Source organism: Sorghum bicolor, chromosome 5 (genome assembly GCF_000003195.3).
Source record: "Sorghum bicolor cultivar BTx623 chromosome 5, Sorghum_bicolor_NCBIv3, whole genome shotgun sequence".
Classification (NCBI taxonomy): domain Eukaryota; kingdom Viridiplantae; phylum Streptophyta; class Magnoliopsida; order Poales; family Poaceae; genus Sorghum; species Sorghum bicolor.
Genome location: NC_012874.2, coordinates 33,754,104 through 33,765,242, shown reverse-complemented (window position 1 = coordinate 33,765,242; position 11,139 = coordinate 33,754,104). Strand labels below are relative to the sequence as shown.

General features: G+C 45.7%; 1 long non-coding RNA gene across 1 annotated transcript; it reads left to right on the top strand.

Annotated features, from left to right (window-relative positions):
• LOC110435425 lies at positions 10,005-10,696 on the top strand. The gene is made up of 2 exons (XR_002453084.1): positions 10,005-10,220; positions 10,458-10,696. It is a non-coding gene; the product is annotated as an uncharacterized LOC110435425 (long non-coding RNA).

Here is an 11,139-nt window from a genome sequence, read left to right as displayed (position 1 = left end):
AGTAAACAATATAATCTTTTTTCTAAATAATGTGCTCCAATAATGCATAAAAATATGGTTCGATAATATATAGAAATATGCTCTAACAATACATAGAGTTTTTTCAACAATGTATAAAAAGATGCATGAATAACCAATGATCAGTATTTTTAAAGCAACAATTTTATTACACATCATATATGAGAAAAGAAGCATAAAAATTTAAATTAATTTGCATAGAAAATTTTCTTGCTTGTCATTCAATTGTATGGAAAATCAACATGAGCATGAACTAGCTTCCATTGAAAACAAGAAAAATTCAAGAACACAAGCCATGCCTCTGTTGGATCAGGCCTAGCCTACTGCTCACCGTGTCACAGAGAGCCTGCATTTGAGGCAGGTTACGTATGCATACAAATTTTTGTATGCAAGCTGGGAAACAGAAATTTTATATGTATGCATAAAAATTTTCTCCGGCCACCTTCTGCTCATGATGGAATGCAGGATCTAGAAAAAATTATAACTTTTTCAATGAATTTGTGTTGCTCTTGTAGCCATTCGAATTGCAACCAAGCAAGCATAAAACACAGTAGCACAAACATATAACTTTCTAGAACTAGTATCCGAAATGTTTCCATGCATCCAAGAAATTAAGATTTTAATTTCTATGCACCCAAAAATTAATATTTCAATTTTAGAAAAAACTATATCAAGGTTAAGCATAGAAAAAAAGCCTCAAGCTTAGATAAAAAAGAAGTATGTTTCTATGCATAAAAAAATTAAGATTTTAATTTCTATGCATCCTAAAATAAGATTTCAATTTCTATGTATTCAGTGTGTCTCACTTCTTCCTCTTGTTCTTGCTGCTTCAGTTCAAACAATGATTAATTGATTGTCCTAGAGTGGAATGGTCAGAATAGAGAAGGAATGGAAATTGGTTTAAAATTACGATTTACAAGGAATTTACCTGGAAACAAGCAAGCAGCCCTCTCCTTGTGCACGAAACTGCTCACTGCACGGAGCGTGCTGCTGGACCAAAGATGACATCGCTAGGGCCAGATCTGCTCGCCCCATGGAATGCGTGCCCATACACATGCCCATCGACGAAGCGGGGGCGATGGCCTCCTTGGCCTGGATAGTGAACGATACAAATTTTTATTCTAATCAGGTCCATTAATGTGTCCTAATAATGCATAGAAATGTAGTTCGATAATGTATAGAAATGTAATTCACATTTTGTATTCAAATCACATAGATACACGAATGAGCAAATGTACCTACAAAACCAACAATCTTGAATGCACAAAAGGAAAGCAAATAGGGGTAGATCAATTCATCGAATACCGATCTAAAATATTATCACCTTCCGCCATGGTCATGGACTGCATCGTGCACCGGGCCGCCCCGTGAGAGCCATGGCCTAGAGCACTACATGTCGAACTTCTTCTCCGGCCACCTAACGCCTCCTAGAGTCCTGGCCCCAGCCCTCACCTTGACGTAGACACAATAATGTATAAATATGCCCCAACAAATGCATAAATTGTGTTCTAACAATGTATAAAATATAAATTCAGAGTTCCTAGAAAAAATTCTTTATACAATATATAGAATTGTGTACCAGCGAAGTATAGAATTATATACAAGTGTACAGATAATTATGCTAAAAATGCATAAAAAGAAGCTAACAATAACGTATAGAAATATGCTCAGATAATGTATAAAAATGTACTCTAATATTGCATAGAAATCAATTCTAATAATAAATAAAAAGACACATGAATAACTAATCTTGAAAAGCTTTTGATTTTGGGGTGAACTAAACAAGGCCTAAGCATAGAAAAAAAGGCTCAAGCTTAGATGAAAAAGAAGTCTATTTCTATGCATCAAAAAAATAAGATTTTAACTTCTATGCATCCTAAAATAAGATTTCAATTTCCTTCTATTCAGTGTGTCTTGCTTCTTACTCTTGTTCTTGCTGCTCCAGTTCAAGCAATGATTAGTTGATTGTCCTAGAGTGGAATGATCAGAATAGAAAAGGAATAAAAATTGATTTGAAATTGGGATTTACAAAGAAGAACGCAACAACTTACCTGGAAACAAGCAAGTGGCCCCCTCCCTTGTGCACGGATCCTCTCGCCACACGGAGCGTGCTACTGGACCACAGATGACATCGCTAGGGCCGGATCCTAAATTAGAATGCATAAAAAAACTAGGAACAATTGTTTATGCACGTTAATAAATAAGTAAACTAGACTAATTGAGCTCGCAAAAGATCTAGATTGGGCCATAATTTTTATGCAGATTAATATCTCCAAATACACACGTCGATAGGAGCCTAGAAACAAGCCTAGAAGGCTAGAATCCTCTCCCTGAGTTGTGAGTGGGTGCATAGAAACATACATACAAGCTTTTTATCAGGTCTACAAACACAGATCTCTATGCATAGAAAATTATATACAAAATATATGCTAAGGTGTTTTAAGAATGTAAACAATGCATAGAAGTGTATATAGAAGTGCATAGATAGCTGCTCCAATAATATACAGAACTGCAGTAATAAGTCAATTGTAATCGACCATAATCTCTGGAGAAAGTAGTAATCACCAAACCAGAACTGTAGTAGTAAGTAGTCCGTAATCTTTACTACTGAACACTTTAGATCCAAACTAATCCACCACATGCAGTAGTAAATCAGTGTAAAAACTATACAAAAATAAAAGGGTTAATATTCAAGAATATCTGTAAACTGTTCTTCACATTTATCAAATTTGTATAAAAGAAATCAAATCCAGATCAGAAACGACACTTCCTGAATAATCCATCGTGCTGAAAGGAGATGCTCCTCCGTTGGACATTCACGAGCCTGTCCATGTTAGGATCGGCGGCTCACCGTCCTATGATCGCCGCCGCACCGTCGATGTCCGGTGCGCGGTCACCACCCAGAACCCGAGAGCGAGAGATAGAGATGGACACAGGTTTTCGCTGCAACAATCGCAGCTCCTCCAGATGCAATCTTTGTTCTTATATCGCGGGCTTACCCCGCTTCCCCCCAGCCGCAACAACCAGCTGCACGGTGCGCCTGATATCCGGAACACCCAGTGCGACATGCACGGCTTGCTGCGCGACGGGGAGATTTACAGAGCGGTCACAGCGTCAGTTGGGCAAGTCTCCAACTAACCCGCGATTCTACGCTAATCAAACATGTTTGTTTCCTAAACAAAACACCTAATGCACCTAGAATGCTTATGCGTGTTCATTTGACACGATTACAAGGTTCGACTCAACATTTCACCCCCTTAATCTGTCAAATGCTCACAACCCCTATCTGCCTTCTCAATTCTGCGAAGCGGATCCTTGCAAGCGGCTTCGTCAGAGCATCGGCCAGCTGATCTTCAGTGCTTATATGCTTTACTTCCAACACGCCACCAGCAACACACTCTGTGATGTAGTGATATCTGGTGTCTATATGCTTCGATCTCTCATGAAAAACTGGATTCTTGCTTAGCTCTTCTGCAGACCTGTTGTCGATGAACAATTTGAACTTCTTCACATCACCACAGGTTATATCTGCTATCAGCCTGCTAAGCCAGACTCCCTGACAGGCCCCTGTAGCAGCGGCTATATATTCAGATTCACAAGATGATAATGAGACCACCTTTTGTTTCTGTGAGCTCCAAGTAATAGCATTACCACCATAGAAGAACAACACGCCTGACGTGCTCTTCCTTTTCTCAAGGTCACCTGCATAGTCACTATCTGTGAACCCAATCAACTCAGAATGTACCCCCTTCACATACCTACAACCAAGCTTGATGGTGCCTGCAACATATCTGATGATTCTCTTCATTGCCCCCCAATGTTCTGAGTTTGGTGTCTCCATGAATCTACTAACCATGCCCACAGAGAAAGCAAGATTAGGCCTTGAGTTTACCAAATACCTCAGACTACCGACTAGGCTTCTGACTTTTGTTGCATTTGCCACCAGCTCTGGCTTGCCTGGCAACAGCTTGATATGTTGTTCCATTGGAGTATCAACCGGGTTACATCCTTTCATACCAGAGATCTCAACAATCTTCTCTGCATAAGCACTTTGACACACTGTGATTTCCCCTGGCTTCTGTTTTACCTCTAGTCCCAAGTAATATGACAGTAGGCCAAGATCACTCATGTCAAAACTCTTCTTCATCTGCTGCTTGAACTCAGCTATCCCTTTGCTGTCTGGCCCACAGATGATCAAATCATCAACATAGACTCCAACTAGAATCAGAGTGCTGCCTGTGCCCTTTCTGTACACAGTATGCTCCTCCAAGCTTCTATTGAAGCCCAGCTTCGTCAACTCTTGATCAAGTCTTGCATTCCAGGCTCGAGGAGCCTGTTTGAGGCCATACAAAGCCTTGTTGAGTCTTAAAACCTTCCCTGAGTGTTTTGGATCAGAAAAAACAGGTGGTGGGTTGACATAAACTTCTTCCTCCAGATTGCCATTCAAGAAAGCTGATTTGACATCCATATGATGCACCTGCCATTCACCCTGTGCTGCAAGTGCCAACAACAGTCTCACTGTCTCCATCCTTGCAACTGGGGCAAACACCTCATCATAATCAACTCCATGAATCTGGCCATATCCCTTCACCACCAGCCTAGCTTTATATTTAACTATATTGCCAGCTGGGTCCTTCTTAACCTTAAACACCCACTTAAGGCCTATAGCCTTATGATCCTTGGGCAAATTTGCATAAGCCCAAGTCTTGTTCTGTTCTATCGACTTCAATTCAGCTAACATTGCATCCCTCCAGCAATTCTCCTCAAGAGCTGCCTCAACACTGGCAGGCTCTTCAGCTGCCAGCATACACATCCCACTATACTCAAAGTCCTGCACCTCATCAGTTGAATCCAACAGTTCTTTCAGCAACCTATACCTGTGAGGCCCCTCAGATACTGTTGAGTCCTGGGTACGTGGAGTTACCCAACCATGCCCTTGTGCAGTACTCGACTGTGGTGTTGGAGGTGTCCCAGGTGCTTCCTGATCAGAATGCACCTCACCCCCTTGATCTGCTAACTCTGCATCTGCCACTTGCTATTCTGCAGGTTCAGCATTCCCTATTGTCGGATTACTGTCAGAGTCTTCATAGTGAACAACGAGATCCTCTGACAGTTGATCTGTGTTGCCTGCTGACTTCTCCCAATCCCATGGAGTATTCTCATCAAATATGGCATCTCTTCCCACTACTAGCTTGCCAGTAGCAGGGTTATAGAATCTATAGCCTTTAGTTCCACTGTCATAGCCTATGAAAATCATCTTGGCTGATCTGTCACATAACTTCGTCAGATTTGGGCCAACCAGCTTCACATATGCAACACACCCAAATGTCCTCATGTGTTTGACACTTGGTTTTCTTCCATGCCAAGCTTCATATGGGGTTATGCTGTTCAGGCTCTTTGTGGGACACCTGTTCAGCACATAGACTGCAGTGCACACTGTCTCACCCTAGAATTCGGAGGGCAGTGACATAGTCTTCAACAAGCACCTTGCCATTTCTACTACACTTTGATTTCTCCTCTCAACAACACCATTCTGCTGAGGGGTATAGGGTGTAGTGGTATAATGCTTGATGCCACCATCACTACAGAAAATTGAGAACTGATTGGAGTTAAACTCTCCCCCCTATCAGTTCTCAGAGCTTTCAACTTGCCATTGCATTCTACTTCAGCTCTGTTTTTGATCCTTTTAAAACATTCTAGAGCCTAATCCTTGCTTTTCAGCAACTCCACCCACATATATCTGCTATGGTCATCAACCACTAACAGAAAAAAGGATGCACCTCCAAATGACTTTGGAGTGATATGCCCACACAAGTCTACATGCACAAGTTCTAGACATTTTTCTGCTCTGAAGCTTGACACTTTAGGGAATGGAGCTCTATGCTGTTTTCCAAGAACACACCCATCACAAACTTTCTCCACCCTTGTAACAGTTGGCAACCCACCCACCATGTTCTTGGTTTTCAGATTACTCAATGCTCTAAAATTTAGATGCCCAAATCTAGCATGCCATCTCCATGAGGCATCCTCTGTCTGAGCATGCAGACACACTGGTGACCCCAAGCCAGATTTGGCTAAGTACAGTCTGTTCCCAACTCTAGGTGCAGAGATTAGCAGTGTTTTCTCTTGATCATACACACATAGCTTATCATTCCCTCCCACATAGGTAAAACCCTTTTCCTCCAACTGCCCCAAACTAACTATGTTACTTTTAGTTCAGGGATGAAGTACACATTTGTTAGAACCTTATGCCCTTTCTGACGATCTTGAAACACCACAGAACCTATGCCCTGAATACTAACACTAGATCCATCTCCAAACTTCACTGAACCTCTAACACCTTCATCAAGCTCTGACAGCAATGATCTGTTTCCTGTCATGTGATTACTAGCGCCGGTGTCTAGCACCTAGATGCCTTCGGGAACAGATACAGGTGTTACCTTTTCAGTTAGAAGGACCTGAGATGATCCTTGACTGATGTCACATGTCGCCAGCATCAGTGCACCATTGTGGTCGGCAGCTCCGACGACCACGTTCGCCTCGACCTTCCCCGCTTCCTTCTTCTCCTTGTTGGGACGTTTACAGTCCTACAGCTAGTGACCATAGATGCCACAATTGTCGCACCGGCCCTTTCTTCGTGGCGTGCCCATGGACGTCAGTTTGATGTGGCCAAGGGCACCGCCATCTGGGCGCGCCAACGCCTTGCCTTTCGAAGAGCCACTGGCACCACCGCTCCCTCCAGGCTTGTTCCCTGAATTGAAACAGTGCTTGTGCTTCTCCAACCAATCGTCCTCAGCCATCATCAGTCGCCCCATCTTGTCGGTGACCTGTTCTATGTTGTCTTCGAGACGGTCCTACACCGCCCGCAGTCTACCGACGAGTTCATCGACTGTCAAGGTCTTGAGATCAACAAACATCTCAATAGACACCACGATCTACGAGAACCGTGGCAGTACCACTCGCAGAAACTTCTTCACGACGCGTACATCTTCGATCTTCTCCTCCAGAATCTTGAGATTCCCGACTAGATTGGTTATTCTCATACCAAAATCGTCGACGGACTCTCCCTCCTTGAACTGGATGTTCTCGAACTCCTTCAAGAGCCTCTGGGCGTTGACCTCCTTAACGCGATCCGCGCCAACTCGCATCAGTTTCACCGCTTCCCACGCCTCCTCCACGGATTTCTTCCCCCATAGCGTTTGCCACATCTCCTTCGGAACCGAGCGCAGGAGTGCACTCATGGCCTGCCGATCTAGTGGACGCTTGGGCTTGTCACCGGGATCGATCACATCCCAGATCTCAAGCACTTCATAGTTGCACTCCATCAACATTGATCACTCCGTGTAGTTGTCGCTGGTTAGCATTGGCCACATGAGGGAACTCTCCTTCACGGAGGACGTCTTGGTGGACACGTCGCCCATGGCGGCCGTGTGACGTACTCGGCGGCACGATTGCTGTTCTTCCTCTCAGAACACTCTCCCGATGGACCACTGGATCCACCGATTGTCTCTATCCACGCTCTGATACCACATGTTAGGATTGGCGGCTCACCGTCCTATGATTGCCACCGCACCGTCGATGTCTGGTGCGCGGTCACCACCCAGAACCCGAGAGCGAGAGATAGAGATGGACACAGGTTTTCGCTACAACAACCGCAGCTCCTCTAGATGCAATCTTTGTTCTTATATCGCGGGCTTACCCGGCTTCCCCCCCCCCGGCCCCGGCACAACAACCAGCTGCACAGTGCACCGTGATATCCAGAACGCCCAGTGCGACATGCATGGCTTGCTGCGCGATGGGGAGATTTACGGAGCGGTCACGGCGTCAGTTGGGCAAGTCTCCATCTAACCCGCGATTCTACGCTAATCAAACAAGTTTGTTTCCTAAACAAAATACCTAATGCACCTAGAATGCTTATGCGTGTTCATTTGACACGATTACAAGGTTTGACTCAATAGTCCAGAGCCTCCTCGCAAGGATCTGCCGTTGGTGCTTCATTGGCCACCGCAGCCGCTGCCAGTTCGGATCTGGGAATAGTAGTGAGGGCACGCAGAATGCTCCACCACCGTCGTGGCCTCCTTGGCTAGCTGTTTGACCAGATCTGCCGATCCGTGGCCGAAAGGATGGAAAGAGAAAAAATGGAGAAAAATTGAGAGAGGGAGTAGGACGTGTCGTACGTGCAGTTCCTGGACCGCGTGAGCGCCGGCGAGCGCAAGCTCCGCGGCGAGGGCCTCTGGGACGTGCCGCACCCGTGGTTCAACCTCTTCCTCCCGCGCTCCCGCATCCTCGACTTCGCCGTGGACGACTTCCACAGCGTCCTGCTCCGCGGCGGCGGTGGCGGCCCCGTGCTCGTCTACCCCATGAACCGGGGCAAGTGGGATGGCGCCACATCGGCGGTGCTCCCCCTCCTCGACGACAACGATGACGAGGAGGAGGTGTTCTACATGGTGGGGATCCTACGGTCAGCGGTGGCGGACGGCGACCTGCGGCAGATCGAGGGCAGAAGGCAGAGGTGGCGCGATTCTGCGAGGCCACCAGGAGCGACGCGGTCGCCGATGCCGCCACTGGTGGGGATGAGGAGGCCGTGGTGGCAGGGATCGCCGCTGACTGGAGCCCTCCGCCTCGACCAACTAGTCAATCTAGGTTTGAGAGAATGAGAGGAAGGATGAGAGAGAACATGCCACTGGGACAATAGAGAAAGGAGAGGGGATTTTGAAATGGTTTGGAGATAAGGCTGACGTGAGGGTGTCCACCTAGTTGGTTGGGACCGTTCGGTGCATGCAGTCGAACCAGGTAACTGCAGTTTTGGCTAGTGCTTTCACTAATTAGACCCTAAGCTCTTAATAGTATACCTATATATATATCCCATGAGTCTTACTAGTTACTAGTATGACATGATCGTGTAGCTTGCTATGCTATAGGATCTCGGTAGAAGTCATCTCTCGCGAGAGATAGGAATTTATATTAATGTTGTTATCACATTGTATATAGATAATAATTGGAAACTAGGTGGAACGGTATTTGGATTTGGACTATGGACTGGAGCGAGGCTCTGGTTGCATATGTTCTGCCTAAGTCGTTCGAGGACCACCCGTTGTTGTGGATGGTAGTCAGGTCACATACTTATTATCCTAAGCACATACGTGCTTATGGGAGCGGGAAGACTCATTACTCTCTTGTCGTGGGTTTCGGCTCTTTCTGGACTAACTAATTGGAGGCAGGGACAGGTGGAGGTCTAAGCACCGTAGTAAGGCCGGGTGTCATGTGCAAGGGCTTAGGGTCCAAGTTTGGACGGGGACCTAGATCTCTCAACAGGAGTGGAATGGGTTTGACTTGTTTGTACCAGGGGTGCAAGCGAGGCATGTGTTTCGATGTATGTTGATGGTAATTAACTCTAATTTTCATCCACCAACTAACTAAAGGAGAGATCTAAAATAACTTATCTCTACTATAATGGAATACTTAAATTATATTTGGTCTACCCAATAAAACGTCCCCCACTGAGAACTTCCAACCATTACGCACCCAAAAAATACACACAGAAATCCGTCTCTATTAAAATCAAAGACTAATACAACACCTGCATCAAAGCCGATGCTCAGGATTAGATGTGATTAGATGTGGGAAGCCAAGATCCTCACCCGCCTTCTCACCCTCGCGAGGCTTCTCACGCAACCGCACCCGCTGCGTCCTCCGCCTCATCACCGCGGGGTAAGGGCACGCTCTCGGTCCGATTCCCACCTCCCCCGTTATTATCCCTTTTTTCCAAAAAAAAGCGTGCGTGCCAGCTGCGGTGCCTAGATGTGGGGCTAGGGTTGCACGCGGCGGTTGTGGCGGTGGTGCCGCCCGGCTCCCGCGGTGGCCGACCTAGAACCCCCAAAACCTTCTTCGCGTGGCCGCTCACCTTGACGCTCTGCCAAACTGCCATCGCAGCGCTGCACGTTGCTGTTCACGGATGGGTTCACCAGCCTTGAGGAGCTTAGGGCTTGGGCTGCTGTTCTAGGACGACGACCAGTCGGACACACTGCACATTGGCGAGTGTGCGGAGGAGTAGAGGAGGCCATCGGGGGCGGATCGGAGGAGCCCAGGACCGGGACGAGATCGGGGCAGAGGCCAGGACCGGGACAGGGACAATGGTGGTGTTGGAGGGTAATGACGCCGCCGGCAGGATCACCGTCGGCGTCTGTGTCATGGAGAAGAAGGTCAGGATCTTAACTCTCTGGCCCGTTGAAGTTTTTCTTTTTCTTCTCCTTGGTGGTTCACGGATTCTTGCGGACACATGGATGCTATATACTGTCTTGTCTTCCTGGTTATTGATCGATTCATGTTATCTTCCAGCGCGTGTGTCTCAATTGGCTGGCTCTTGCTCAATTGGCTGGCTCGTTGTTGTCTCTGGAGCATGTCCTCATCTGATCAATTTTTAACTCTTCTTTTCTTAGGGTGTTCTCTTCTCCAATGGAGCAGATTCTTGAGCGGCTCCGAGCTTTTGGAAAATTCATTGTTGCCTCGGCAACATATCCATTGTGCCTGCCGCAATAGTTCACTTTTTGTTGTTCCCGTGAATCTAGAACTGAGACATCTCCTTTTTCAGGAGAGCCAGGTGATATTAGTTCTTGGAAATATGAATATGTGAGGTATGACCGAACTGAGATAATATATTTCATAGCTCCTTCGATCAGATTTTGTAAGGAATAAAAATGTGTTGGTAATATTCAAGTACACTCGGAATAAATTTTTCAGTATCTAAGGAATAAAAATGTGCTGGTATCTAAGGAATAAAAATGCGCTCCTAGCGGCAAGTTCTGTGTCCAGTCTGACATTTGGATAAACTATAGGTTTGATTGACCCAATCGGAGTTACTGGTGGCATAGCCGGATAGGATCCTCTCGAGGGAAAGGAATTAAGTTTGTAATAGAAATTAAGTACTGTTTGTAAAACTGATTTTGTCTAATGGTAGATGAAATGAATGGTTTACATAACTGAAGCTGTAGTGCTAAAACTGTTTCTGTTTCTTAATTGTTACTATCTTCTTAACTATGACTTATCCTTCAGTGTTTCTGATTCAGAGACAGCTGCATAATGGAAATGCTATCATGATTTTCTACATCAGCAATCAGCGTT